This window comes from Danio rerio, chromosome 3 (genome assembly GCF_049306965.1).
Source record: "Danio rerio strain Tuebingen ecotype United States chromosome 3, GRCz12tu, whole genome shotgun sequence".
Taxonomy (NCBI): domain Eukaryota; kingdom Metazoa; phylum Chordata; class Actinopteri; order Cypriniformes; family Danionidae; genus Danio; species Danio rerio.
The window spans coordinates 7485001-7512500 of NC_133178.1; the positions used below are offsets into that span (position 1 = coordinate 7485001).

At 38.4% G+C, this 27500-nt stretch overlaps 1 protein-coding gene across 11 annotated transcripts in view; it reads right to left on the minus strand.

Moving 5' to 3' along the window:
• rbfox3b (RNA binding fox-1 homolog 3b) overlaps positions 1-27500 on the minus strand; it is a 584742-nt gene that overhangs the window by 482507 nt on the left and 74735 nt on the right. For 3 of the 11 annotated variants that reach the window (XM_073944088.1, XM_073944082.1, XM_073944079.1), the window contains exon 1: positions 7025-7413. The exons of 7 other annotated variants lie outside the window; for them this stretch is intronic. The gene's annotated coding sequence lies outside the window, so the exon portion shown is untranslated. Of the gene's footprint in view, positions 1-7024; positions 7414-27500 lie in introns of those variants that run through there. One more of the 11 variants, XM_073944071.1, reaches the window with a different exon arrangement.

Sequence of the window (27500 nt, forward strand, 5' to 3'; positions counted from 1 at the left end):
TGTGAGGGAAACTGAAGAGTCTCTCTGACTCTGGGATGAGTGTGATGTGGAAAGGTCAAGGACAGAAGCATCAGGATCTACTGTGATGTATTGCTCGTCATGGTAGAAATTAGCCCAAATTAATCTTTAAAGATTATCCCAAAGTAGAAGCTCAAGATGCCTCATTCGGTTCAGTTAAATCACACTTTTCTCTTTAGGTGTGGATCATTTGTGCAGGTGTGAATGTGTTAATCACTCTTAAGTGTGCACTGAAAGCAGACTAAATAAGCGTACTGAGACCTGCTTGATCTCTATATGCATTCAAACAGACACTGGAGCGGTTCAGTTGTGCAGGGTTGGGCATGTTACTTTGTTTACATGTTCCTTACTAAAAGTAATTAGTTACAGTTACTAGGTACTTCTCTTAATGGCCATGTCCAAACATACATGGATATTTTTTATAAAGTTTCTATTGAAAATTTGACTGTGAAGCATCTAACCCAGGCTCAGTCTGAAAACGTGCCCCTATATACATTTCTGGAGAGTGCCAAATACGTTCCAGGGGGTATGTTCTTTTGCAGTTTTTGTTTTCGCAAATCCACCATAGGCCGCATTGTACACTTTTTGTGATCTCAAATTTCTCTCGCCGTTCAAACCTGCTCTGCTCACGTAAATCCACAAAAGGATTTACGTCGACTGTTGACTGACTGACTGTGATCGACTGACCCATCCTCCTCCTCCCCTAAACCCAACCAAAAGTGCTTTCAAAAGCTCAGATTGACCCACCCTCCTCCTTCCCCAAGCCCAATCCAAAGTGTTTTCAAAACAGTCCAGAAAAACAAAAGCCCTCGCCTGATTTTTACCATGTTATCCGATTTACCATGTTAACCCTAACCCTAACCTAACCCACCAGTATGCAGCATTTACCTGGATGATGCAACGGCAGCCATTTAGCACCAGACTGCACACAACACACCAGCTGATTGCTGGAAAGGAAATATGGAGATTTGATTATGATATGGGGATGGTTAGGAGGCCCTGATGGACAGAGGCCAGTGGGCAAATTTGGCCAAGGTGCCGGTGTTAAACCCCTACTCTTTTTTTGAAGTACATCTTAAGACTTTTAATGACCACAGAGTCAGGACCTTGGTTTAACGTTTCATCTGAAAGTCGCTGAGCAGTACAGCGTCCCCTTAACAATACTGGAGCGTTAGGACCCACACAGACAACGGCTAACTCACTAACACCAATTCTGGCAGCAGCCTAGCTTTCCCATGTGATCTCTCATCCAGGTACTGACTGGGCACAGCCCTGCTTAGCTTAAGTGGGCGACCATGTGAGAATTGCAGAGAGCTAGCTGCCGCCTAAATGCCGTTATGTGATAGTCCCACCCCCAAACACACATGCACCAATCATCAACGGTTATGTGATTGTCCTACCCCCGAACACACACACACAAATCATCATCAGTTATGTGATTGTCCCACCACCAAACATTAGGTTCAATACTATATGAAATAAATAATACTACATTTTATTATCAGTAATAGTAATAGTAATTGTAATGGGAAAACAGTGATTTGTTTGATAACTCGTTCTTGAATAAAGTAACGATGTTAGTAATGTCGTTTATTAATAACGCTCTTATTCCCATCGCTATTGGTGAGAACATTATCTGAACTACCACAATCCTAACTGCTAAATATACTGCTCATTTTGGACTAAACCAGATGCTGTAGTAAGTCATGCTGTGTATAATGGGATGACGGTAAGTGTTCGTTGGCAGAGCTTTAGCAACATGGCCCTATCATGGAAAAAGCATCTGTAGTGACAATGCACTGTCATTGTTTGCATTGCAATAAACGTTGGGTTACAACAACCAATAGTTCTTTAGACTATAATGTGTCCTCTTTAATTGACAAAGTTAACAAATCAAAGCCTACCTACTTATTCACTTCCAGGTAAATTTATATGGAAGTTGATATTTAGCTTGTTGGTGTTTTGTAACAATCAGTTTTAATGAGATGGGTTGTTCTATCATTCCATCCATCCATCAATCCATCATTTCGTCCGTAATTCCATTTATCATTCCATTCATTCATGAGATGGTAACGCTCAACCCCCAACCTGGAGGACCAGGACACAGGACACACACTACTGACAATTTAGCTTACCCAATTCACCTATAGCTCATGTGTTTGGATTGTGGGGAAATCCAGAGCACCCAAAGGAAATCCACACGAGGAGAACATGCAAACTCCACTCAGAAATGCCAACTGACCCAGCCGGGACTCGAACTAGCGACCTTCTTGCTGAATCAAAGCTTACGTTGAAGCAAAATAAAAAATAATCAACAAGTGATAAAAATTGTAGAGCTATCAAATGAAATGAAGCCTGATAATCAGTTTTAAACGACATCCCAATCTGTTATTATTCCTCAATATAAAATCCTGGCCCAAAGGCATGAGCACGGCTGCAGAAACACCCATGCGGTTCCTGCTTAATTACTAGAGCTGGTGTTGGCAGAGGAATCACTGTGAGAAGCAGGTGAGAAGTTGTTTCCCTCAGCAGAAGGTCTTGGGCTGCTGGTGTGCGGCTATAGGCTATCGAGCGGCGCGCTCGCGGAGCGTGTGTTCACGCTGCTCTGCTTTCATTACAGATCAGGCAAAGCAGTAATTAGCCAAAGCTCCCTGCTGCTTTTAAATTACCTTAAGACATCCACTTAACTTGAGCGGGGCGTAAAGCGTCTTGCTGAGCCCGGTGGACTCCAGCAGATGTCGGGGGGAGTGTGGACAGGGCCGCCGCGGGCCTGCACAGCCACATACACTGTTGGACTCATTAGTGAATCACAACACTGCCCACACACATACTCATGTTGGTATTACTGGTTTACGAGGACTTTTAATAGGTGTAATGTGTTGTATACAGTAAGAGTTGCTTATTATGTGGCCTTATCCCACTCTTATCTCTAACCCCGACCTTCATATGAAACCTGTGGCAAATTTTGAATGTAAAAAGACCTTGTTACGAATGATTCTTAAGCCTTTTGAATTGGAAGGACAAGACATGTCCTTGTAAAGCACCTCAATAGAATACAACCATGTCATACCCATGTCATTGTTACATATTGAGTAACAGTATTTTTGACAATGCTAGTGTGTATTGTTCCTGTGTGTGTTTCCTCCATTGTCTATCTCTTTCTCTCTCTCTCCACATGAGCGGAGATCAGGTGCAGCTGTGAGAGGGGCGGCGCCAGCTATAAAGGCATGCCGTTGACGCTCCTCATTGAGTTCTCTTCCTGTTTCCCCTCACAATTGTGTGTCTGAGCAGTTCGCTCTGAGTACTCTGTGCGGCAGTGATCTGTCTGAAACCTTTTTTTTTTTCAAAGTAATCTGGTGAGATACTCTGTTAAATACGGTAATAGGACGGTAACCTGCATTAGCGGTGGCTGATTGTGTAATGCCTTTCTCCAACCCTGTTTCAAAGTCATCTGGTGAGATACTCTGTTAAATACGGTACTAGGACGGTATCATGTGTTAGCTGTGGCTAATATTTACCTTAATGCTGAATGATCAAAGGGAAGGCCCTTTTTCTTTTGTCCAGTTTTCTCCTGTTTTGTGGCTAGTTATGGAGGTTAATATTGTATGCTTCATTTATGGAACTTTATTTTTGGTATAGGTAAGAGGTTTAATATTAGGTAGCGTACCTTGTTTTGTTTGTTGTTTTGGCCTTTTTGTTCCCTGATTCTGATTTTGACCTTTTTGTTTAATAAATCTGATACCCCTTTTTGACAACTTGGCCTGTGTGTGTGTGCTTGGGGAGCAGGAACGGGGACTCCGGGTGACCACTTTTTATAGCGGTCATCCTTAAATTTATGAGCGTAGCGGGGTGCATCCGCTACGTAACAGTCATTAAACAAAAAATGTGCTTGTAAATCACCAAAACCAGTACACACACACACACTGCAAACATCTGCATGCTGCCTGAATGTGTGTTTTTAAAATCACAGAAGGGGGAAATAACATTGGCCCTATCAAATCTCAATTCACATCCACATCAAAGATGAAACTGTTGATGCATTATGATTGGCAGAACAATACAGTAGACAGCCAGACTAATAGATTGGATGTTATATAGAACAGTGGATATATCAAATAGAATTATACAACAAACAGAATGGCAGAATGATGGAACAATATAAAGACAGATGGATAGAAGGATGTAATGAATAGAATGAAAGAACGATGTCAGGACAATAGACAATGATATAACAAGGACAGAATGTTGGAGTGATATAGCAGACAGAAAGAATGACAGCATGATACGTACATGACAGAACCACAGAATGAAAACAGGGGAACAGTAGAATGACAGAATAACAAAATAATGAACTACAGACAGAATAATGGAAAAAAACGAACTAAAGACAGACAGTCAGACAGACAGAACAACAAACAGGATGACCAAACAACAGACAAAAGAAACTACAGTCAGGCAAACATAAGTACAAGCAAACAGACATAACTACAGACAGACAAACATAACTACAGACAGAGAGAAATACAAGTTGACAGGCAGAACTACAGACAAACTGCAAGCAGACAGATAAAACTATGGACAAACAGAACTACAAGCAGGCAGACAGACAAAGCAATTAAAAAGCAAAATAGACAGACAGACAGAAAAACAGAATGACAGAACGAGAGCGAATGATTAGTCGAATGACACAGAAAAACAGGCAGAACGATAGACAGAACTACAGACAGAATGACAAGAATGAAGGATAGAATGACACACAGAATGAGAGAGACAACAGACAGAATCATAGATAAAAGCACAGACAGAACAGCATATTGAAGAACAGACAGAATTAGACAGAACACAGATACAATGACATAGAAAGAACGACAGACAGAACCATAGATAGAACGTTTGAAAGAACAATAGACAGAAAGAACTATAGATACAATGACAGAGCAAATGATAGCTAGAGCTACAGACAGAACGATAGATAAAACAACAGACAGAATTGTCAGACAGAAGCACAGACAGAGCGATAGATAGAACGACAGACAGTACAATTGATAGAACGACAAAGAATGATGGATTAAATGACAGAAAGAAGGATTGACAGAATGATAGATAGAATGACAGACAGAACCATAGAAAGAACGACAGACAGAACCATAGATAGAACGTCAGACAGAAGGATAGAAAGAATGATAGACCGAATAATAGATAGAAGGTCTGACAGAACAATAGACAGAATGACAGACAACAATAGATACAACGACAGATAGAACGATAGCTAGAACTACAGACAGAATGATAGATAAAACAACAGACAGAATGTCAGACAGAAGCACTAACAGAGCGATATATAGAACGACAGACAGTACAATTGATAGAACAACAAAGAATGATGGATTGAACGACAGACAGAAGGATAGCCAGAATGATAGATAGAATGACAGACAGAACCATAGAAAGAACGACAGACAGAACCATAGATAGAACGACAGACAGAAGGATAGAAAGAACGACAGACAGAACCATAGAAAGAACGACAGACAGAACCATAGATAGAACGACAGACAGAAGGATAGAAAGAACGACAGACAGAACCATAGAAAGAACGACAGACAGAACCATAGATAGAACGACAGACAGAAGGATAGAAAGAACGACAGACAGAACCATAGATAGAACGACACACAGAATGATAGATAGAACGTCTGACAACAATAGACAGAATGACAGACAACAATAGATACAACGACAGATAGAACGATAGCTAGAACTACAAACAGAATAATACATAAAACAACAGACAGAATGTCAGACAGAAGCACAGACAGAGCGATAGATAGAACGACAGACAGTACAATTGAAAGAACGACAAATGATGGATTGAACAACAGACAGAAGGATAAACAGAATGATATATAGAATGACAGACAGAAGGATAGAAAGAACGACAGACAAAACCATAGATAGAATGACAGACAGAATGATAGATGGAACGTCTGACAGGACAATAGACAGAATGACAGACAGAACAATAGATGGAACGACAGACAGAACGAGAGCTAGAACTACAAACAGAATGATAGATAAAACTACAAACAGAATGATAGATAAAACAACAGACAGAATGTCAGAATGATAGACAGAAGCACAGAGAGCAATAGATAGAACGACAGACAGAACAATTGATAGAACAACAAAGAATGAAGGATTTTACAACAGACAGAAGGATAGACAGAACGATAGATAGAATGAGACAGAACCATAGAAAGAACAACAGACAGAACGACAGACAGAATGATAGCCAGAAAGTCTGACAGAACAATAGAAAGAACGACAGACATAACAAAAGATACAATGAAAGACAGAATGGTAGACAGAACGACAGACAGAATTGATTAACAGACTGAACAATAGATGGAACGACAGACAAAACAATAGAGAACAATAGATAGATTTAGAGAAAGAATGAATAATCGAACTGGACAATGACAGACAGAGCGATAGATAAAGCAACATTCAGAATGTCAGACAGAGCAATAGATAGAATGACAGACAGAACAATTGATAGAACGACAAAGAATGATAGACTGAACGACAGAACAACAGACCGAACAATAGATACAATGACAAAGAACGACAGACAGAACAGTACATAGAATGACAGAGAGAATGATAGATCGAACGACAAAGTTCTGTAGATAGAACGAAGGACAGACAGACGGACAGACAGACACATAAATAGATAGAGAATTACAGACATAAATTAAAGGTAACTAACACCAAATTAGGAAGGTCAGAACTCTTCATAGTGTTTCAAATGCTTCTTTAAAACAGCACGAAACCCAAATCGCATTAGACGCAAACTAAGTAACTCAATCACGCAATTAATTAACACAACAAATGCTTTTTGTTTCTAATCTGGCTCTGGTGAGGAGATTTTCTGGCCACATCCACACTAAACAGCGCCTCTGATCCTCCAAGTCACCGCACACACACACACCACCATTCACTTTACCTGAGCGATCCGACCTGCCGTTTCCTGAATACAGACACGCATTCACATCGCAGCGGGACGCCCGAGCGGGACAATGCTTGAACATCCACACACATGCAAAACCTTCCCGTGACTCCTGCGCAAACAAAAGCAGTTATTTGGCACGTCCCAAAGCCTGTTTGTGTCAGCTTTAAATGAGCAGAGAATATCCTTTTTAGAATTAAACCAGGGCAATTTCCATTCCTTTGTATTCGCCGCTGCTCTACTTGATGATTGTTTCATGAAATGCCTCCCGCTGGGGCTTTTCGCTTCAGTATCAGGGAGGTCAAATATTATGCGAGTAGCCGTTACATTTGAAGGTTTTCCAAAAACACGGCGCTCATTGTGTGGAGACAGGTTGAAAGGGAATTAACGGAGGCGATATAAAAGCACGACCTTCGCTCTGCTGAACGGCGCCACTAAAAGACTATGAATGCCAAACAACTTATTAAAGCTGCAGACAAAAAGGCAAGCATGCAGACGAGCTTGCAGTTCTTTCAGCGATTGAAAGAAGCAGAGAAAGAGTGAAATGCCGGACTGGTGAAGTTATGCAGACTGACCTCGATGAGGCCACAGCGACATTTCAGACACTCGCCTACAAAATAACAGCGCACACACTCATATGTGCCATTCACTTTTCCGTCTTAGCTAGAACAGTAATGAACGTATAGCAATTAGATCAGGTTTAGAGTGTAGATGGTATAACAGACATGGATGTTTTAAAAGGACTGACTCTATGAAAAAGTTTGTTTAAAAAAGTTCAAAAGATTAGTGGAACAATTATAACAATATACACCTTAACATATGCATCTTCTCCCAACTTCAAAATTTTAGATAAAAATACTTGATTTTAGAGAAATATTTAATTAATATTTTATTAAATTACACTTTGATTAAAGATGACTATTGTGTTGCCAAGTTATATGTGTTTGCCGCAAATAATTTTTTTAGAAATGGAAAATTAATATAAACATAAAAAATAAAAAATAAATTACACAAAGAAAAGTAAGATTAAAAATTTTCCCCAATCTGAATGAGGCACAAATTTAACATTTCAGTCTGAATTAGTATGGATGGGATGACGGACTGATGAACAGACAGACTAATGGATGGATGGAATGATGGTTTGATGGATTGATGAAATGGATTGATGGAGGGATTAATGGAAGGATGGATGGACGGAAAGATCGATGGATGTATGGAATAACGAATGAATGGATGGAATGACGGACAGATGAGTGGACGGAACGACAGATAGATGGATGGAATGACGGATGGAACGATGGATGCATGGAGGGATGAATAGATGGAATAGATGAAATAGAAGAATGGATGGATGGAACGATGAATGAATGGAATGATAAATGGAATGACGGACGAAATGATGGATTGATGGATGGATGGAATGACAGACGGAATGATAGAAGGAATGAAGGATGGACAGATGGATGGTAAGATAGGTGGATGGATGGACGAATGGCTGGAAGGATAGATGGGTGGAAGAACTGATGAATGGAACAATGAATGGATGGATGAAATGATGAATGAAATGACGGATGGGTGGATGGAACGATGAATGGATGGAATGATGGATGGAACAATGAATGGAATGCCGGACGAAATGATGGATTGATGGATGGATGGAATGATAGAGGGAAGGATGGATGGATGGAAAGATGAATAGACAGAACGATAGATGGCTGGAATGATAGACGGAATGAAGGACGGACAGATGGATGGAAGAATAGATGGGTGGATGAATGGAACAACGAATGGGTGGATGGAACAATGGATGTAACAACAGATGGACGAATGGACGGAAGGATAGATGGGTGGATGAATGGAACAACAAATGGATGGAATGGTGAATGGAATGACAGATGGATGGAATGACAGATAGATGGATGGATGGAACAATGAATAAATGGAATGATGAATCGAATGACAGATGGATGCAAGGATGAATGGACAGAATGATAGATGAATGGAACAACGAATAGATGATGGATAGAATGACGGCTGGATGGAGGGACGGAACAATAGATGGATGAATGGATAAAAGAAATGACTGATAAAAAGATGAATAGAAAGATAGATGGATGGAATGATGGATGGATGGAATGGTGGATGAACGGATGAATGGATGAAAGGACGGATAGATGGAAGGACGGACAGAACAGACAGATGGAACGGTAGATGGATGGACTGAACAATGAATAGATGGATGGAACAAACGATGGACCGATGGAACTGACATCATTAGCCGCGTTTCCACTTTTACGCCCAAAGTAAGCGAGCTAGGGAGAACCAAGGCCAGTTGCTTTTCCGCTGTCACTTCCGGGGCCTGATCGGGCCAAAGCGGGGCTTTCTCAGGGTCAGCGGCCGGCCTTTTTCACCCAGCCGAATACCTTGGGCAGAGTGAAAGGAGAGGCGGACACTAGTTTTCCCGATCGCACATGAGTACATGCGCCAAACAAAGAAATATGTAAGGGAAAGAAAACATCCAGCCTTATAGGCTGAGGTCTTTTTGCAAATGATCACCCTTATGTTTCCATTTTAAATGTAAGGCTGTTGCATAAAATAATAAAGTTTTAATTTATAAGTGACATTCTTTGTCACTTATATAACGCATAATAATCTTTACACCATATGAAAGACACAGTAGACAGTAAAAGTTTTCGAGAGTTTTTGTCAAGTTTAAAGGGTGTGTTTGTGCACGTTTAGATGCCTGTATGTGAATGCGAGACCGGCAAAAGAGCACTTCCTTCACAGCTCTGTTGATGCGGCTTTTTTCTTATTTTTTTCTTTTTTTTTTTGGACATAATGCACAACATGAATACAACAGAAAAATACAAAACTTTTTGCACAAATACAATTTCGTGTCCACTTTTGTAGGCTCAAAACAATAGTGTCATATCTTGATAAAATAGCCTAAGCTGTATTGAAATAATTGAAAGATTTACACATATCAGATATAATAAAATCACATTAAATAAATAAACGAAGACAAACAAAAGCTAGCTATAACAATTTAGGTTTATACAATACATAAATCAAACCATTTTAAAGCCATAGCAAAACTTTCATTTTACAAAGGCCTCTCTGAAAAAAAAAGATTTTAGATATTTTCTAAAAGCAATAAACACCAGAGAAGGTTTGAAATAGAGGTTTGAAGAGAGCCTCTTTACAAACGCATTGGGGAAAACTGTAAATACAAAATGTGTTCCGAGTCCTCAAAGAAGTGTTTAAGCTTTTATATGACGTGGGAAAAAAAATAAAATTTTAAATCCATGAAAAGCTTTATTAGTGAAAAGCTGCTGCGCGCAACAAAATATAGGCTATATTTTATAACTTGCTTACGTGCTGAAAGACTTAACACTTTCCTAAAGATCACAGAATAAAATGCGACATCTTTAAATAAAGGGAAATCACCTATTAAGTGTCATATAGCCAACGGAAAAATTAATACGTTTCAGGTCTGCGTCCATCTAAAGGAGGATGTTATAAAATACATTTTCTACCGAGTTATTAACAGAGAATTTCTGTGGTGTTATACTACGGATGGTGCACTCCCTGCGCTGGCGAGACCACTCGATGTTTGATGCCAACAGTTGGCCGGTGAGTAAATGAATATGATGAATGAGAACACACAGGCCTGTGCGTATAGACCTAAAATGTAATGCTGTACAGTAACGTTTTATTTATTTGTTTCGGTTGTCTTTATTTGAGTGGTGTCGTTACGATGCGATGGTGTGCTTTATCTGCCTGATTCCCGATGAAGTGGGCGAGCTGTGTGACGTTTGATTCAGGGGACGTTCTGGGGGCGGGGTTTGCTTGACACACTGTGAGCTACTAGCCCGACAGTGGAAACGCGACATGAATTCGGCCTCATTGTTCAACCTCCCAGGCCAATCCCAAATATACGAAAAATATACACAAATTTAAGATTTACAATCATTGTTTTCCAAGCTCTAAATCTTTAATAATGTGTCATATCTTTCTCATTTTTTATTTATATGATGAACTCTGCCATCCACCGAGCTTCTCCATTTGCACCTGGAAGGATTTAAATCTGCTGGTGTGATTCCTCGACGGCAGAAATGATGAATGGAGTCGCTGTTGACAAGGTCCGCCGGCAGACCACGGCAATATCATCTGTCTTTCTTAGCCGGCGCTCGGATCTCACTTAATGTTTCATAAACTTTCTCTCTCTGGAAGACCTCTTGCTCTGTTCTCCATCTTCGTCCCAGCGCAGAGATTTGGTAAGTGTCTGCAGTTAATGAGTCAGATCTGAACATAAATCAATCAATACGCCACTAATGAAAGCAAATGGAACGTATAGAGGCAGGATTTTGACGGAGGAAACACAGTCAGACGAAACACGGCGTCCAGAAAAAGAGACTGTCTCTGGTTAATGACCACTAAGGGATGCACTAATCACCTGCTAGCTGCTAGTTTGGGTTGATCTCACGAAGCATATGATGCTAGCACACCTGTCATCAGTGGCTAATGGGAATCGACTCTGATTTTATCTTAGCATACAGTTTACTCCAGAGCTCCAGTACAGCTTTTTTAAAACTCGTACAGGGTATGTATGTACTCTGCACGGTTTACCGGTACTAGAGTAGTATCGTGATACTATGGCTCCAAAATACTGGCGGTGCCACTGTAGTTTGTAGAAGGTAGTATCGTCATTAACAGTCTATCTGCAATACATAATATAATGAAAAGTCACTAAAATGCTCACCCGTTTACGCTACAATAGACCGTTTTATTGGAATAGTCTGTGGAGCCCTTTAGGATTGCAAAACGGTGTACAATTCACACATTTTATGGTAGCCTATTGCACGTTTTCAGACGTTTCAATTTGTAACGGTGGTCACACACACAAAAAAAAAATTTTTAATTAATAACTCTTAGGTTAGATTCGAACCCGGGTCTCCCGCATGGCAGGCGAGATTTCTACCACTGAATCACGGAAGGCGCTGTTGAGGCGGTGCGTCTGGTAATATCTCCCTCTAACGCAGTCACCCTCGGTCAAAAAAAAATAAAATAAAATAAATTATAATATATATAACATACATATATTAACAAATTTTATACATGATTTCGGGTGCCAGACAAGTTTTAAACCTTGCCACAAATAAATCTAACTATAATTAATTACCCAGGATAGCGAAAACAAAACTTATACAAGACCCTCCGTTACATACAGTAACATAGAACCATACGAAATAAGAACAAGAAAATCGAATTCCACTTAGAAAGATTTAATGAACTAATTTAAATGGCAAATACAACTACAAGTAACAACAATACCAAAAATAAATATTTATATAGTCAATATCCTACAATCATTTTAAGTAACCCAAAACAAGATTCCTCTCAAAAAACAACAACAAATACACCAAGAAATAAATAAACAAAACTTTTCAAATTTCTCAAATAACTAATTAAATGAAAATAAAGGGAGGTTGGGTGGAGAATGTATGTATGTATGTAAGTGTATGAGTGAAACTGACCCAAGAGGCTTGCAGTGGTGATGTCAGGAGGTTACACGTCAGCAGTTCACTGGCTGGCAGGTGACTTGGCAGAACGGACAGAAATGATGAACAGGCAGCCGTTTTCGGAGGTGTCCTAACACATCGCACCGGTAATTTTGCAACACGAAGGTAACGTAAGACTGGCACTCGTCAGCAATTACCAGGAAACTTGGTGTTACGGTGGCTATAAAGGACAAGTCAGTGAAAACTTTAGCATCGCCGCATCTCTTCCTCAGCTTCCTCAGACCCAGGCAGAGCCACACCCGCAACGCAACTTGGTGACGCAAACACCACTCCCACGCTGGAGGTCAGAACTCTCTCTCTCAGAAAAAAAAAAAACCCTTTTATATAATTTCACATCATCGTAATTGGTTGTAGCATCCAATGGGGATGAACTCATTATAAAAGGCAGTGACAAAGGAAGTAAACACAAAATAGGGGCAGTACAGAAAGTTTCTGTATTGTCACAAATTCGAACGCACATCTGAATCAGTTCATTTCTGTTCCTGTCAATATGATTTAGTAGCTACAACAACTGCAACAATCTCTTAAAAAGAAAGAATGACAATATGAAAATTTAAATACCTGATAAGACCAAAAAAAAATAATAATAAAAAAATAAATGAAAAACGCAAAAGAGCAACAAGAAACGTTGAAACTATTTTTGACCACTTCAATTAGCCTAATTTTGCAACTAATTTTGTTTTGTTTTAGTTCGTATCTTTAATGTATTTTTTGTCAGTCAGTTATCTACAAAATAGTTTAGGTGAAATGATGAGCAAAACTTTTTTCAATTCAATTCAAGCAGGCCTATTATAAAATATAAAATGCAGTGTTTCTGACAATTTCCTTTATTTCAGGGATTTGAATTAATTACGGTAGCGCAATACACCACAGAGAAGTGAAATCAGCCATTTGTGGCAGACTGCGGAGGTAGCTTTCGGTGTCACGGGCACTCGCTTTCTCCTTTTCCATACACTCACGCTCTGTCAGTGACAGTGTTGTGCGTCTCAGTTTCTCGCGTTCGTCAGAAGTTAACCCGCAAATTGACACACCCAGGCAATAAAAATTTATAACTTCAGTCATGTTCATGTTGTGAAAAACGTCATGTCAAAATGTCCACTGTTGATTATATTAGACTTCTGTTTTCAATAGCGATTTAAAGCATTTATTATAGGAAGTCCTCGGCTATGCATGGGTATTATTATTAATCAGAAGTTGAGTGTGCATAGTTTAACGTTAGGAAATGCAGTATTGAACTTACAAACAGTTGGCAAGTACCAGAGAACAGATTGATAATACACATTGACCAATTGTAGTTTTTAGTCACGCTCATGTAAAAGTCATATTCATCTCGTTCAGTTTTGCCTTCATTCATTTGAGTCGTGACAAAGCACGAGTCTTCAACATGATGTATTTACACCACGTTTTAAAATATAATAGTTTAACTAACTAATTTATAAAAAATATTTTTATAAAATAAAAATGTTTTTATCTTTGCCATAGTGACAGTCAGTGCATAATATTTTACTGGTTATTTTGCAAGATGTCCTTTAAGTATTCTGTTGTCTTTAATTCAGATTAAAGTGTAATTTAAAGAGTTAACTAGGTTATGTTAACTAGGAGAGTTTGAAGTCAAGTTACTGTTTAACTGGTTTGTTGTGTAAACAATCAAAAAATATACAGTAAATATTTCTTAAGCAGGCTAATAATACTGACCTTAAAATTGTTTTTTTTAAACATTAAAAACTGCATTTATTCAATACAGACTGTAAGAAATAAGACTTTTGACTCCAGAAGAATTATTTTAGTTTTATAGGAAATCTCCTTGGTTTGTTAAAGGGTCACGAAACACCAAAACACATTTTTTGAGCTGTTGACAGTCGTATATGTGTCCCACACTGCTAAAAACACTATTAGGACACCTATATTTCACTAAAAAGTGTAAATTGGTTGTTTTTGCGTTATTTCAAGCAAATTCGTACTTCCGGTTTGAAACGAATTTTTGAAGCTGCGTCACGGTCATGACATAATAGCCTGTATTCCAGCGTGCAGACTGGGCGTCTGTGCCAGAGTGAGTCTTATTATGTCTTACAGTGTGATGCATTAATGCATGAGTAAGGCTTGGTTCAAACCAATCAGCGCGCTCTATTGTGCAACTTCATTAATATTCATTACTGTCACAGTGTAGACGGCAAAGACGCCACGTTGTGTTGGCAAAACAAGCGTGAAGTGTTGCTTTTATAGTTTGCTGAAGTTAAGTTTAGTTTTCATTTTCTCTCTGTGAGAGCTCAGACTCACGTGTGGATTACAGTGTACGCGATGCGCGACAACAATAACTTACGTGTCCAAGGAGGATTATTGTTTACCTGAGAGCTGTTCTCATCTGTAAACGCTGAAATCCAGATTCGCTTGTAGTCTCCTCTTAATAAAGACGCGGCTCTAGTTGCTGTGGATTGTCCTGTCTCTACAGATTTGGTAAGTGAGCGACCAGTGCTCTTTGTTTATTCAGTTGTATTTTATTCGTATCAAACAAACTATTGCAACGAGTGTAAACAATTTAGCACTAACAGTTACAACCAAACTATAACCTCGTGTTGGATTTTGTGACCGGAATAACACACGCGGCTTTCTGACGCTACCTGCCGTGTGCATCTAAGTTTCCGGGAAATGCTGAGTTTTTTTTTCTCATTCGCCATGCGGTATCAAACATTGCATGAAAAATACACGCTTAGAGCAGCGCCTCGAATCAAATATCACGTTTGTCGGGAGGGACATTAATGAATTCCCTGAATGAAAGAGCCAAACTGCAGTTAAAGTCCACCATTTAATAATTTGGCAAATAATTCGACTACAGATGTCCATGTAAACACAGTCACATTGTCCGCTGTGGGTGTGTGTTTTGACTCTGAAATTCAGCGCGCCCAAATAGACACTCCCACACCAAGCCTCGTTTCTTCTTCCGACACTCCCCCCTAAACAGAGTTGGACACGCCCACTTTTCTGACTTTTTCCAAAGTAGAGGTGTGAAAACACCCTGCTGAAACAAGGGGGTTTCATGGCCCTTTAAAGATCACTTGTAAAACATTATTATAAATTAATAGGAGGGCAAAAAAGACTTCAACTGTATCTGTTAAAGTTTACAGGTGTGAAAATGTGCCTTGATGTGCTTGAATGCTAGAAAAGTGTTATCCAAGTACAATACAAAGTTACTTGTCAAATCAATTATTTTGAGTTTAAGTTATTTAATTAGCTTTTTTATAAAAACTTCAGAGTGATGCATGAAAAAAATGACTTTGAATAATTGTTGAAGTGTGATTCATGTTAAAGTGTGCTCCCTAAAAGTACAAGTAGCCCCTACCCGGCCCCCTCAGTACCTCTGGTCTAGAACCGCCACTGGCAATACTACTTTTTATCACAACACTTCAGCTAATATAGTATCGTAATGTGAATTGATGGTATCGCGACAAACCTAGTACTCCGTTTATAATTTTTGTAAATTACACAATTTTCAAGTGTAATATGAACTTTTTTACTTTAGGACAGTAAAGCAGTATGTTACTGTATTCTAAAGTTGAATTGTGAAAATTTCTGTATAATTTACAGTAAACATACACAATACTATAAACATATACACAGCTAGATAAATGTAAAATACAGTAGTTTTGCTGAATTTATTTACAGTAAGTTACTGGCTGTAACGAAGTGGTTGACACAGAGGGATCCATTTGCAGTGTTTTTATTAAACACAGTTTAATAAACAATTGCACACAGATGTTGTGCGTGCGCTAACTCACATCAAACACAGTAGTATGTAGCCTTTGGGCTGGCGGCAGGTAAACACAGGATGAGTATGCAGGCATGGGTCAGAGGCAGGCGGCTAGTATCAGAGTCGGTAAGCAGGCTTAAGTTCAAAGGCAGGCGGCTAGAATCAAAGTAGGGATTCAGGCTGAAGTACAAGGCAGGCGGCAGGCAGGACTGGGTCAGTAAACGAAGCAGGATCACAACGGGAAAGCAGGCAAGGATGAGAACGCTCAGTAGTGTTAGCCAGGGCAGAACAAGACTTCGCAATGAAGCAGCGTGTGTGTGCTGCTTATATGCGTGTGGAGGGTGATTGCTGGATGCGTGTCAGGTGTGTCTGCAGTCAGTGTAGATGGATGACGTAATGTCAATAGTCCGGTGATGATGACGTCTGCTGGCCAGTGAGGGGAATGACTGGGACCGAGTCGGTGACACTGGCGAACTGTTGTCAATTCTACAGTAAATTGTTAGCAGTGTGTTGTATTTATGCTACATGTTTTCTATAGTTTACTATAGAATAAAATGTTGTATATCATCCGATAAATTAAGTATTAAAAAAAACTCTGAGTAAATCTATAGAATGTAGCGTAAACTGTAAAGTTATGCTCAAGTGGAGATTTATGACAGGAGAAAAACAACATGGAGAAAAGAGCCTTTAAAATATTTAAATATGAAATGACTGAAATCTACAAAAAAGAGATCGGGTGCAATAAAAACACTTAAAGGTGTATTTTTTAACACTAGACTGGAAAACCACTTTAGGAAAAAGGCAAAAAGCCCAAAATCTCACAATTGACAGGTGCATGAAAAATAGTGTTTATGCCTGCAGTCTCGCCTTAATGAAGCTCTTAAAAACTGTGTTTGGCAAATGACATCTTTCAGCATTTCAGCATACATGCCAAGAAAATCTTGTCAAAAAGCTTCTTAAAATGTTAAATCAAGCAAAAAAAAAAAAAAAAGTAGTTAAAGTAGCTTAAGTGGTTTAGCATAAGTACATCTACCGGGGTAATAATCATGACAGAAAGCAGAGATTGCTAAAAAAAATAAAATAAAAATAAAAAATAAATAAAACTAATGTAAAACCCACTTGAAACAAATACCAAAGTCAAAACCCTATTGAAATAGGATTTTTGGAAAATGCGTTTCTATAGGAATTAGACGCAAAAAAAATGCTAAACTAATAATAAAAATAATAAGAAAGTAAATCAAAATCAAATCTGAAGTATGATAAGAATTAAATAAGAAACATAAAAAATAAATAATAATAATAAATAAAATACAAATAAAATAGAATAAAAGTAAAAATCATTTAAAAAAATCCATATTGCACTTACATTTACATTTAGTCCTTTAGAATATGCTTTTTTATAAAAAGTGACTTACAAATGAGGATGATTTTTGGAGTAGTGATATATAAAAGCTATAGGTCTAATTTAGTTTAGCGTATGTTTTTTAACAAGAAGGAAAAAACAGTAAAGGAATAACTAGACAGTAATTTTTTTGAAAATTAGATTGTGACAAATGATTTCCATTTAAACTAGACCCAAAAACCAAATCAAACAAATAGTAACAGGAACAGACGGTTGAATGGAATGACGGACAAACTGACGAACCGATGGATGGAACGGTAGATTGGATGAACAAGTTGATCCGTCTTTTGGATGAGACATTAAACCAAGGTCCCGACTCTCTGTGGTCGTAAAAAATCCCAAGATGTCCTTCGAAAAGAGTAGGGGTTTAACCCCGGCATCCTGGCCAAATCTGCCCACTGGCCTCTTTCCAGCATGGCCACCTGAACATCCCCATATTCAATTGGCTTCATCACTGTCGCCTCTCAACCAATCAGCTGGTGTGTGGTGTGCGGTCTGGCGCAAAATGGCTGCCGTCGCATCATCCAGGTGGATGCTGCACACTGGTGGTGGATGAGGAGATCCCCCCATTGTGTAAAGCGCTTTGAGTGCCCAGAAAAGCGCTATATAATTGTAAGGAATTATTATTATTATTATTATTATTATTATTATTATTATTATTATTATTATGCATAGACGGAACAGTAGATTGGACAGATGGACATATTGAACAGTAGACTGGATGGACAAGCGGAAGGATGAAATGATAGATGGATGGATTGATGGAACAGTGAGATTAATGGATGGATTAAACGGATTGAGTAAATGGAACGGATGATCGGTCGGTCGGTCGGTCGGATGGATGGATGGATGTGACTGATAGAACAAATGATGAAATGGTAGACTGGAAGGACAGATGGAACTATAGATTGAAGAATGGAACAAATGATGGAAAGATAGATTGGATGCAGTGGATAAAACTGATGGATAGATGGAACTACGGATAGATGAATGGACTGAACAGTAAGATGGATGGATGGAATGACTGATAGTACGAATGATGGAAGGGTAGATTAAATGGACGGATGAATAGATGGAAGTATAGATGGAAGACGCATGGATGGAAACAATAAGACGAAAGGATGGATGGAATGACTGATTGAACGAATAATGGAAGGGTAGACTGAATGGACAGATGGATAGATGAATCGGTAGACTGGATGGACAAATGGAACTTTAGATTAAAGGATGGAACAAATGATGGAATGATAGATTGGATGCAGTGGATAAAACTGATGGATAGATGGAACTACGGATAGATGAATGGACTGAACAGTAAGATGGATGGAATGACTGATAGTATGAATGATGGAAGGGTAGATTGAATGGACCGATGAATAGATGGAAATATAGATGGAAGACGCATGGTTGGATGGATGTATGGATGGATGGATGGATGGAAACAATAAGACGAATGGATGGATGGAATGAATGATGGAAGGGTAGACTGAATGGACAGATGGTTAGATGGAGCTATAGATGGAAGGGATGGATGGAACAAATTATGGAAGAGTAGATTTGATGGAATGAATGGATGAAATGGATAAATGATTGGAACAGTCAGACACATGGATGGATAGAATGATTGAAGGAATAAATAATGAAATGGTAGACTGGATGGACAGATGCAACTATAGGATGAACAAATGAAAACAACAAACAGTAAAATAGTTAAAAAATAAATAAATAAATGACTAATTTTATTTATTTATTTACTTTTTGCGGAGTTTAAAGTAGGCCTCAAAAACCCAGTCAAACAGTTTAGAAACCACTCATATATACAGTAACAAAAGCCTAAGAACACAACAAACAAACCTCAATCCTGTTCTATCTTTTTCCAAATGCGTTTTCATTCCAACAACAACCCAGACTATTCGCTTTAATAATGGTGGTGAAAAAGCTAAAAGCAGTGGTGAGTGTGCGTCCACCGTGAAGAGCTGTCACAAAGGTTAACGGCAAACAAGTAAACAAACAAACTCGCATCCTAATCCTCGGTTCATTAATCACCTGAAAGGTCCCGTCCAGCAGCAAGGGATTGTGGGAACTCAGAGAACTGCACTGGCAAGGAGGTCTGGGGGGGAACTCACTTCTGGGCCAGTGATAAGTAATTAGCAGCAATTAGAGTGTATGTTTAACAGCCTTGGGTGAGGGGAAAGAAGAGAAGGAGAGGACAGAGAAAGAGAATGATGGGATGATAGAACACTGTCTGGAATAATTGAGTGATAGAAAGAGAATGATAGAGATGGACAGAACAATAGAAAAGATTGAGCAACAGATAGAAAAATGGAACAACCGGTAGAATGGCAGGACTGCTGGCAAGTTGGCAGAAAAAGCAACAGATCAAAAATGACATCTGACAGACAAGACAACTGATAGAAAGAATAAATGAAAGATAGACGGATTGAGGCGAGGCAGTGGCGCAGTAGGTAGTGCTGTCGCCTCACAGCAAGAAGGTCGCTGGGTCGAACCTCGCTGGTTCGAACCCCGCGAGTTGGCGTTTCTGTGTGGAGTTTGCATGTTCTCCCTGCCTTTGCGTGGGTTTCCTCCGGGTGATCCGGTTTCCCCCACAGTCCAAAGACATGTGGTACAGGTGAACTGGGTAGGCTAAATTGTCCGTAGTGTATGAGTGTGTGTGTGGATGTTTCCCAGAGATGGGTTGCGACTGTAAGGACATCCCCTGCGTGAAAACTTGCTGGATAAGTTGGCGGTTCATTCCGCTGTGGCGACCCCGGATTAATAAAGGGACTAAGCCAACAAGAAAATGAACGAATGAATAGACGGATTGATAGAATGGCAGAATATCAGCAATGATGGACAAAGAACAACAAATGAAACAACAAAGACAGAATGATGATGGAATAGTAGATTGGATGGAACCAATGGATGGACAGAGCTGACAGATGAAAAGATAGATAGATGGAATGAAAAAGGGAAGGGTAGATTGATTGGAATGGTCGATTGAATGTAACGTATAGAACAAACAATCGAATGGTAGGTTGGATGGAATCTTTGGATGGAGGAGATGGAATGAATTGATGGATGGAACAAATTATGGAATGGTAGGATGGATGGAACGGATGGATAGACAAGACGGATGGACAGACAAATGGAACAAATGGACAGTTAATAAATGGCTAGACAGACAGGCAATTGGAATGGTTAGATGGAACAGAAGGGATGGATAAATAGACAAAGAACGATGGAATGGTAGATTGGATGGATGGATGGATGGATGGATGGATGGATGGATGGATGGATGGATGGATATGATGGATGGATGGACAGAACAATGGATGGATGATGGATGGAACAAACAATAGATTATAGATGGAATCTTAGATTGGATGGAACATATGGAATAGATTGATGGACGGAATGAATGATGGAACGGTAGATTGGATGCAATGGATGGATGGATATAGTGGACAGATGAATGGACGGATTGATGGAACAAATGGATGGATTGATAGATGGATAGACTGACAGACAAACAGAATGGATGGATGGAATGGATGAAAGAATTGATAGAACAAACAATGGGATGGTAGATTGGATGGATGGATGGATGAATAGATGGACGGTACAAACGATTTAACAGTAGATTAAATTTAACGGATGGATGGATGTAACAAATGGTTGGATGGAAGTATGGAATGGATGCATGGATGGACAGTTGAATGGATGGACAGATGGATGGGTTGATGGATTGGATGGATGGAATGAATAAATCGAACAATAAAATGGTAGAACGGATGGATGGAATGAACAATTTATCGATAGAATGGATGTAACTGATGGATGGATGGATGGAAGAAATAACAGAATGGTAGATAGATGGAACGACAGACAGACAGACAGACAGACAGACAGACAGACAGACAGACAGACAGACAGACAGACAGACAGACAGACAGACAGACAGACAGATAGATAGATAGATAGATAGATAGATAGATAGATAGATAGATAGATAGATAGATAGATAGATAGATAGATATCACCTTGCCATATTCATTGGGAATGTTTATGCAATATTCCAAAATGCGCATAAGTATAGGTGAATGTAAGCACAGCTGGTGTTGAATGAAGCTGAAGCGCTCAGCAGATGATGATTGTCTTCTTCAGCTCTGCAGACACGAGGAGCTCAAACCAACAGTCAAACGGCAGTGTGAGAAATTAATTTGAGAAAGAACACAATAATGAATCTCCTGACAGGCCTATTAGTCTCCTGCAGACGTGCAGATCTCCTGCGCTACTTTCACACACATTTAAATCACATGCAAATAGAGGTGGTGTAAAGCGAATTGCTGTTTTCGGCGAAGTCACATCTCCACCTCCAATCAGAGCATTCAGGACAATATCACCGTTTCTGACAGTTGTTCAGAGCCAATCCCTATTACTGTTTTATTACTCAGCTTTGGCTGCTTTCCAGAATGGTCATTGGCCATCCAGTTCATGGTCATCATTGACTTTCATTGTTTTACCCATACTAGGGTCAATGGTCAAAGTCAATGGTGACCATCTATGATCCTTTTTAAGCTGAGGATGAGTGAATGAGAGTATTTTATTCTGGATACGAAGTACTATTAGTATTATAAATTGTCTTTGTCACTGATCAACTTGATGTGTCAAGGTTTTGGAAAGTAAATAAATAAATAAATAATATTAGCATTGAATGAATATATTTTTGACTACATTAAAAAAAACAATTAATAAAAATGGGGTAAAAATATAAATTATTTAAAATAAAATAAAAAATTAATTAAAAATAAACGAAAGAAAGAAAATCAAGAAAATATAGTAGAAAATAAAATAATTTAAAATAAAATAAAAATGTATTACTTAAATGAAAAATAAAATAAATTAAATGAAAATAAATATAATAAAATAAATAATAAAATAATAATGAACAATAAAACATAAAAATTAGCAAAATAAAATGAAAAAAGTTGAATAAAACGCAACAAATAAAGCTAAATACAGTCAAATAAGCCCAAAGTTGTGAATAGTAGAAACAGACAGATGAGGAGGAGTGCGAGTGTATGAGCCGCTGAGATGTCTGATAGTATCGCCAGGGCAACAAGGGCCCTTGGAGAGCACAAAGAGTGGATTATGGATAAAAGATAAGTCTATCAGCAGACATGAACCACCACCTCCTCACTCTCAGGCCAAACACATTTACACGCTGACTTACAATCTTTCATACCGACTGTCCACAGACACAATGATGATTTCACATCATAATTTCACAAAGCAAAAAAAAACTAAAAACAAAATCAAAATCAAAAAGATTAAATAAAAATAAACAATAACAAATACATAAATAGCACAAAATAAATTAGCAATAACAATAAACAAACAAATAAACAAATAAACAAATAAACAAATAAACAAATAAATTAATTAATTAATTAATTAATTAATTAATTAATTAATTAATTAATTAATTAATTAATTAATTAATTAATTAATTAATTAATAAAAAAAACAGTGTCTATACTGGGACAGAAAAAAATGAAGATTTAATTTTTCTGAACAAACAAATTCGGTAACACATTAGTTTAAGGACACTTTAGTTGTAGACTTTCAGATTTTGAAATAGTCACATCTCAGACAAACATTGTCTGTATTATTGTATTAACAAACCAAAACTATGAAGTGGTGCTTTAAAAACCATATATTGTTTTTTTTTTTTTTTTTTTCTTAGTCTTTTAGCTGCATCTCTTTAAATACATCATATTTTCCTCAATTGTGTTTCCTCCAGAGGGTGTTTTTTTCTGTATTCAGTGTGAGGTCAGGCGTCCCTGACAATCAAATCATGTGTTATTGAGTTCAGGGTTTTGTCAATGTAGCGGTGTTGACTTTCATTCTCACCAACTGCAGAAAAAGTCCATGAAAATGAAGAAAAACCTCCATCAGTGTTCACTGGCCTTCACTAGAGTTTCTGTGAGTCTAACACACATTTGTCGAGAAGCAACAGCAGCTCTGACACAAGTCTGAAATGCCAGGGTTTTCTTTAAAATCCTCTAAAATCAACACTAAAGTCGTTTTGGAGATATAATTATCAACGTAGTAGTCTTAAAGGGAACCTTGGGTATCAACACATGTATGGCTCAATATAATGTAAACAATGCCTCTTTGTGAAATGTACGAAAAAACATTATATTTCAGTTATTACAAAAATAAAAAATGAAAAATAAATCCACACACCATGAATGCGTTTTTTTACAACCACCATTGTTTTCAGATAAAGAACATAAAAAAATGTGTAATATAAAATTAAATATGTATTTATACACCAAATATTTATAGCATTATTTTGAATATATATTTTTAGAAACTTTCTAGAAATTTTATTAATATTATGAAAGTGAAATATTACTAATAAACATTACATATTTGATTTTAAAAATATATTAAGCATTGTAAATTTACTTTATAAGCAAAATTACTTAACTATAAAATATAAATACTTAAATTAAATTAATATTAATCATCCTTTTAACCAGAATAAGTCTGCCTTCAAGGGATAGTTCACCCAAAAGTGCATAAAAATATAGACAGTGACGTCTGGTGGACTTGTAATCTAAAATGCGGAACAAAGCACACCATAAGTAATACATTTCAGATTTGCAAACACGTAAACAGCGCCCTCTAGTGGATTTGTAATCTAAAATGTGGAACAAAACACAGCCAGAGTAACATTTCAGATTTGCTAAAAATGTAAACATCGCCCTCTAGTGGATTAATCATCTGAAACATACAGCAAAACAAACCGATCAAATTTGCAAAAATAGACAGCGCCCTCTAGTGAATTTGTAAGCTAAAATGCTAAACAAAACACACTCTAAGTAACGCATTTGAGATTCGCTAAAAATGTAAAAAGTGCCCTCTTGTGGATTTGTAATCTAATAAGTGGACCAAAACACACTAAGTAACATTTCAGATTCGCTAAAAATGTAAACAGCGCCCTCTAATGGATTTGTAATCTAAAATGTGGAACAAAACACAGCCAGAGTAACATTTCAGATTTGCTAAAAAATGTAAAGTGCCCTTTAGTGGATTTGTAATCTTAAACATTCAACAAAACATACCCTAAGTAACGTATCTCAGATTCGCTAAAAATGTAAAGTGCACCCTCAAGTGGATTTGTCATATAAAAGTACAACAAAACACACCCTCAGGTTACGCATTTCAGATTTGCAAAAATATAAACAGCGCCTTCTGGTGGACTTGTAATCTGAAACGCGCAAAACACACCATAGGTGATGTATTTCAGATTTGATAAAAATGTAAACAGTGCCCTCTAGTGTTTTTGTAATCTAAAATGTGGAACAAAACACACCATGAGTAACAGTTTCAGCTCTGCTAAAAATGTAAACAGCGCCCTCTAGTGGATTTGTAATCTAAAACATGCAACAAAACATAGGCTAAGTAACGAATTTCAGAGTGGCTAAAAATGTCAACAGGACCCTCTAGTGAATTTGTCATATAAAAACCACAACAAAACACAAAAAAACCCTGAGTAACATTACAGAAATGCAAAAATATAGACAGCGCCCTCTAGTGTACTTGTAACCTAAAATGCACAACACACCATAAGTAACATATTTCAGAGGTGTTAAAAATGTAAACAGTGCCCTCTAGTGCATTTATCATCTAAAACACGCAACAAAACACACCCCAAGCAAGGCATTTGAGATTTGCTAAAACTGTAAACGGAGCTCTCCAGAGGATTTGTATTCTAAAATGTGGAACAACACACCCTAAGTGACATTTCAAATCGCTAAAAATGTAAACGGCGCCCTCTAGTGGATTTGTGATCTGAAACATGCAATACACACACCATAAGTAATGTATTTCAGATTTGATAAAAATGTAAACAGTGCCCTCTGGTGGATTTGTAATCTAAAACACGCAACAAAACACACCCTAAGTAAGGCATTTGAGATTTGCTAAAAATGTAAACAGTGCTCTCTAGTGAATTTGTAATCCAAAATGTGGAACAACACACCCCCTAAGGGACATATTTCAAATCGCTAAAAATGTAAACGCCGCCCTCTAGTGGATTTGTGATCTGAAACATGCAATAAAACACACCATAAGTAATGTATTTCAGAGTTGCTAAAATGTAAACAGTGCCCTCTAGTGGATTTGTCATTTGAAACATGCAACAAAACACCATAAACAACGTATTTCAGAGTTGCTAAAAATGTAAAAGGCCCCCTTTAGTGGATTTATCATCTAAAACGTACAACGAAAGAAACCCTTAAAATATAGACAGCACCCTCTGGTGGATTTGTCCTATAAAGCACACAATAAAACACATCCTAAGTAGCAAATTTCAGATTTGATTTCAAATCTGCAACCAAAAAAATAGTAATGAAATAAGTTCTGAAATCTTGACTTTAGTATTTTGCTCTCTGTTTTTCACAAAACAATTAAAGAAATCCACCCTCATTTCTCCTAAACTCTCTTTCATCAGACAATAGCAGAAAGCCAATGCTCTGTGAATGCAGGTAGAGTCTGTTTGGAGGCGAAATCACTTTAATAGCACTAAAAGCGTGAATGGAGAAGCTCTCGAGGGCCTGGCGTGATGCTTTCCTACTTAAGATTCCTCCTTCAAATGAAGAACTCTGGGAATTATTGCAGCCGTTCTTCAAAATGTCAAATTCTCTTAAAAGTGCTACAATCTATTCATTCAGAAGTTCTGTCGATTTTCAGGAGCACTACATCTAATTAGAAAAGATTTTTCAAAAAGCTCTCAGGGATGAATAGAATATTTGAAGCTTTCCCTCAGTTCTCACAGAAAAAGAGAGAGAGAGAGAGAGAGAGAGAGAGTTGTGGAATGAGATGATATTACTGATAATGTGTAAGTGTGTGTGTGCTCGTGGGAGGTCAAAAAATGACATGGAACTTTCAAAGCTCCGAGTTGCCATGGATACCGGAACTCGGAACGCTGGAGAGTGGCATTTTGGAATGAATGAGACAAACGGCGGGACAGATAATAACAGGCCCGAACAATGAGGGGCAGCGCGGGGAAACGCTCACATAAAAGGACGTCTTCACCTACACGCTGCAGGACACACGACCCTCCGCTGATCCTCAACACACTCTCATGCCCCATTCACACGAAGCGTCAGCGTCAACGTTTACCATTCACTTTGAATGAGTGACGTCAGGCGTTGCCGAACTGCATTGTGGATCCGTCTGCGCCGATTCAAAGGCGTTGCTCGCTGCAGTTGGGACTAGCTCAACTTTTCAAGCGTCGATAAAAGCATCAGTCAGATCGCTGTTTGCAAATACACCAGCTAGAAGCTAGAAGCTAGTAGCTAGACCAGGTGTGGGCAAACTTGATCCTGGAGGGCCAGTGTCCTGCATAGTTTAGCTCCAACCCTATTCAAACAGACCTCCCTATAGAGTTCAAGTGATCTTGAAGACACTGATTAGTTTGTTCACGTGTGTTTGACTAGTGTTGGAAAAAAAAATCTGCAGGGACACCGGCCCTCGAGGATCAAGTTTGCCCATCCCTGAGCTAGACAGACGCTGCTTTGACGATAGCGTTAACCCCAACTATAGACACGCCTTCAGTCAAGCGTTGACGCTGAAGCTCCGTGTGAATGGGGCGTCAAGTAGGAGCAGATCTAGAAACAGCTGAAATCGTGAGCGATCTCCTTGCACTTATTTGCACACAGGATCACGTCA